This window comes from Crinia signifera, chromosome 6 (genome assembly GCF_055691185.1).
Source record: "Crinia signifera chromosome 6, ASM5569118v1, whole genome shotgun sequence".
NCBI lineage: Eukaryota > Metazoa > Chordata > Amphibia > Anura > Myobatrachidae > Crinia > Crinia signifera.
The window spans coordinates 136,763,488-136,769,158 of NC_139222.1; positions in this window are offsets into that span (position 1 = coordinate 136,763,488).

Below are 5,671 nucleotides of genomic sequence, written 5' to 3' on the forward strand. Positions count from 1 at the left end.
TAAAACAGTACATTGTCTTCTAATAGAGACAGACAGACAGAATAGATATCTCATATCTAGATATTTTACATTTAGAGCCACAAATAGGAGCCAGATTAAGGCTCCAGGGGCCTGGGATACCTAAGACGTAGCTAAGGTTGAACAAAGACATTTGTCCACCAAGTTCAACCTGTTTAACTAGACTCCTACATATTATCGCCCCAAGGATTGCATACAGATGGGGCAGGTCTCATCCTTGCAGGGGATGGCGATGGCGATGCCAGCCGCCATCCCCCGCCACCCGCCATCTGTACAGCGAGAAGGGGACGCGCGCCGCACGAGATGCGCGCGCGTCCCCTTCCGACGGCGCTTCCATCGCTTCCCCCGGGTCACCGCCAGCTTGTCGGGGGTCACCCGGGGTCCCCACCGCCTCCCCGCACCCCCCACTAACCCTGTCGGTCTCCCTGAAGCGGAGATGGACAGGGTTCCCTTCGCCCCGCCGACGGACACTGAGACGCATGTGCGCGTGAGACGCACGCGCATCTCAGTCAGATGGCAAGCCGGGCTGCCGGAGGATCGCCAGTGGTGACGTTCTGGCGATTCGCCAGCAAAGAAGAGCCTGGCCCCATCTTTATTTTGATACTATCATCAGCATAACCAGTTGGATATGGCCTCTTTTAACATGCAGATCGCCCCCACTAGACCATAGCTTGCTGATTATAGCCCTGAGTGTTATTAAGTACTTGTCAAACTGCTCTTAAATGTATTAAAATATATTTAATGACTAGATAACAACACACAGCATACATTCCACCCAACAAAAACTACACGCACATAGCAAACATACACACACACAAACAAACACACACAACCACCACATGCACTTTATAAATATACACACACAACAGATCAGTGTGATTTGTGCATGGTTCTGTCCAAAAAATTGTTCTAAAGTTAACACTTAAACTTTAGTTATTACAAAATATCACACATTACCATATGTAAAAATTGCACATGTGTAACAAATCTCACATTTCCGTTGCCAAAATTCACACATTTCCATGACCGAAAGTCACCATAATTTACATGCGAAATTCCAACTTTGACCTAAAAATTGCACCCTATTACATTGGCGGTTTAGAACACAATTTAAACATGCGATTTAGTGCGAATTCGGAACCTTACTAAAAATCGCACCCTATTATATTTCACCCAAGGAGAAATATCGGCCATTCAATTGAACAGCCAATATATCCATCAACATCATGGCCCTTATTCTGGTTCGTGCGGTACGGCCCGCGTGCGGCCGTACCGCCGATGTTTTCCGTCTGCACATGCGCAGAGTCAATCTGCGCATGTGCAGGCGAATTCGCCGCACATAGCGTTAGTACGCCGCAAAGGGGGCGTATAGGGGCGTGAGGGGCTTCATGCCCTCATTTCCCTATGTATACGCCCCGCGTTTCATGGGCGTTCCCATGCAAACGCGGGGCGTACGCATGGTAATGAGGCCATGACGCAACTCATGGGGGCGGAAAGCTGACGTCGCCGGATGTCAGCTTTCAGCCCCCATACAAGCTACCACACGGACGATTGTCCGTGTGGTCTCAGCTTGCGGGAGCTGCCGCGGCGTGCGGACCTGCCTTCGATGGTCGACGACCATCGAATGCAGGGGGCAGCTCCCACCATGGTGGAGGCGTACGCCTCCACCATTTTCATGCGGATCGGCAGCCGTCCGTGTACGGACGGCCGTGCCGATCCGTCTTGTAGGCGGGGATTCGTCTGGTGCGGTCGGAGCCGCATATGCGGCTCGACCGCACCAACCAGAATAAGGGCCATGTCTGTGAATAACATTTTTCACAGACATATTGCATTGACAGTGCAGCACACGCAGTGACTGTCGTACACTTACTAAACATCGGCACTTACCTTTCCTAGTTTTGGGGTGCCCTATGGCTTGTGACCACATTGTTAAAACAGAAATTGTAGTGGAGATTTAGTTCATGAATTGATCGATGCATTTAAGCCTGCAGCCCCCTTTACGGGACCCCACTTTTCTGCAGGTCCTAACACTATTGCTCAACTTTAATCAGTTAATTTAGTGAGTGCAGAGCCCCTCATCGGTTTAGATATATAATCTAAAACCTCCAAATTAGGCAGGGCACTCTGGCATTTGCAAGAAATAAACAATAAGTTTATTACTTACATGTATAACAGCATGACTGAGCAGCCATAGTTTTATACGTGTAAGCAATACACTTATTGGGGGAAATTTACTAAAGGAAATTTGTAAAAAATTAGGTGTATTTGTATCCAGAAATACACTTATTTTTGACATTAAGGGGGAAATTTACTAAAGGAAATTTGTAAAAAAATAGGTGTATTTGTATCCAGAAATACACTTATTTTTGACATTTACTATCCCGAAAATATGGCAATTCATATTCGTATTGATGTGCTATCAATACGAATACGAATTGCCGTATTTTCAGGATAGTAAGGGGGGAATTTATTAAAGGAAATTTGTAAAAAATAGGTGTATTTGTATCCAGAAATACACTTATTTTTGACATTTACAATCCCGAAAATATGGCAATTCGTATTCGTATTGATAGCACATCAATACGAATACGAATTGCCGTATTTTCGGGATAGTAAATGTAAAAAATAAGTGTATTTTTGGATACAAATACACCTATTTTTTTTTACAAATTTTCTTTAGTAAATTTCCTCCATTGGGTTTTTCTTGCAAATGTCAGAGCTCTGTACCAGATTCGGAGGGTTTTTTTGCAGCAGCAAAGGCAACTGGCCAGTTGAACCTGCTTTTGAAACAGACGTTTCAAATATATTCTCTTTTTCTTTCGTAGCCCGTACACATTGTATTACACTGTCATTTTTTTTTCTACAATAATATAATTTTACCCTGTTAACCACATACACAGAATATTATATATTTTCCATTTAAAATATTTTAAAATCTTTATCATGTTGCTTACCTGACATTCTCTGGAGTAATTTCTGAATTTATTTCTCTTTCCAATAACTTTTGCTGTGTCTCTGGCAGAGGTGGCGAGATGCACGTTGTATGGTAGAACCATTCCGTTTTGTAGTAATACAAAGTACTTCCCAGGATGATAATAATCACACAAGACAGTACCCTCCTAATAAAATACATAAGTGTTGTGTTCCTTGCAGTCATGTTTCCACAGCTGAGCCCAAGATTTCCTGAACTAGTTGTTTCATTGAACAGGTTTATTGTTTCATTCTCATGCAAAACCTGTTACCTGAACACACCCACATACTGTACATTCACAATATACATACAATATATGTCTTTTAAATGTATTAATAGTCAGTAACCAAATAGTGTTTTGTGAAATCCTGCTGTTTATGATCTACAATAGAAAGCCATGTGATAAATGGTTCTATAGTTGCAAAATTAAAAATTTATGATTTTCACAGTGCTCTGTGTTGACACAAAGTAGTGAATGGGGAACATACACTGGGGCAGATATATTAAGCATTAACAAGAGATAAATGCAAGGGTGATAAAGAGAGATAAACATCCAGCCAATCAGCTCCTTACTGACTTTTTCAAAACCCCGCCCCCCCTCCGCGACCCCCCGCTCCCGCGGCAAAAACACCCCCCTCCCCCGCGACCCCCCTCCCATGATTCGCGGCAAAAAAGAACCCCCCGCGACCCCCCCCTTGCGCGATTCACGGCAACCCGCAACCCCCCTCCCGCGATTCGCGGCACCCCCCCAACACCGCAATTCGCAGCAGCCCCAGGATTAAATGGCACATGCAAAACACTGACATGGCCATGATCGACAATGAAAAAGGTTGACATGAGTTTTTGAAGATTTATTTTTCATTTTTTTAATGTTTTCATATTCATTCTCATGTGTCGACATGGACACCAATGAAGTGCCACACATTTACATGTGTTGACCTTTCTGTGTTGATTTTTTCTGGTGGCGATTCGCATCACCCCCCACCCCCCCCAAAACCCCCACTCCCGCGATTCACGGCACACACCCCCCCCCCCGCGACCCCCCCTCCCGCGATTCTCGGCACCCCACCCTGTGACCCCCCCTCCCGCGATTCGCGTCACACCCCCGCGACCCCCCCTCCCACGATTCGCCGCAACCCCTGCCCCCACAACCCCCCCTCCCGCGATTTGCGGCAACCCACCCCCCTGCCACCCCCCTCCCGCGATTCTCTGCAACACCTCCCCTCCCGCGATTCGCAGCAACCACACACCCCCCCCGCAACCCCCCCTCCCGCAATTCCCGGCACCCCCGCGACGCCCCCTCCCGCAATTCGCGGCACCCCCCGCGACCCCCCCTTGCGGATTCGCGGACACCCAAGTTGCAATACAGGGCATCTTTCATACAATTCTAACCATATTTCTCATATACAAACGTTCACAAATTAAGGGGGCGCAGCACCTTACGACGGTGTGAAGAGCACCCGTAGGGCGGCGATGAATCACCTAGTATCTAGATATTTTACATTTAGAGCCACAAATAGATGTCAGAACTCAGAGACAGATTAAGGCTCCAGGGGGCCTGGGATACCTAAGACGTAACTAAGGTTGAACAAAGACATTTGTCCACCAAGTTCAACCTGTTTAACTAGACTCCTACATATTATCATTTACATTTACATGCGAAATTCCAAATTTGACCCAAACTGCTCTTAAATGTATTAAAATATATTTAATGACTAGATAACCACACACAGCATACATTCCACCCAACAAAAATTACACGCACACAGCAAACACACACACACACACACAAACACACAACCACAACATGCACTTCATAAATATACACACACAACAGATCAGTGTGATCTGTGCATGGTTCTGTCCAAAAAATTGTTCTAAAGTTAACAATTAAACTTTAGTTATTACAAAATATCACACATTACCATATGTAAAAAATTGCACATGTGTAACAAATCTCACAAATCTCACATTTCCGTTGCCAAAATTCACACATTTCCATGACCGAAAGTCACCATAATTTACATGCGAAATTCCAACTTTGACCTATTGTACCCTATTACATTGGCCGTTTAGAACACAATTTAAACATGTGATTTAGTGCGAATTCGGAACCTTACTAAAAATCGCACCCTATTATATTTTGCCCAAGGAGAAATATCAGCCATTCAATTGAACAGCCGGGATGCAGTTTAAATCCCGGCGGTCGGGATCCCGGCGTTCAGAATCCCGAACGCCGAAATCCCGACACTTTCTCCCCCTGTGGGTGTCCACGATACCCTCGGAGGGAGAATAAATTAGCGTGCCGAGCGTAGCGAGGCACCGGGCCCGCTGTGTGGCGAGTGGCGGGATCCCGACCGCCGGCTTTTCATGCCGAATCCGAACAGCCAATATATCGCTGGTCCATCAACCAGTCTGCATCAGCAATATACTATAATGTCTGTGAATAACATTTTTCACAGACATATTGCATTGACAGTGCAGCACAGCGGATGGCCGATATATCTAAAGATAAATTGGTGCATCATGCTGTGTGTATGGGTGATCCGCTGACTGTCGTACACAGGGGCGGATCCAGGATAAAATGACAGGGGGGGCACTATGATAGAAGAGGGTTTAGGGGGGGGAGGGGCAGTGTTAGTGGTGCCAGTGTACATGCTAAGAGAGCAGCAGAGAGAGGGT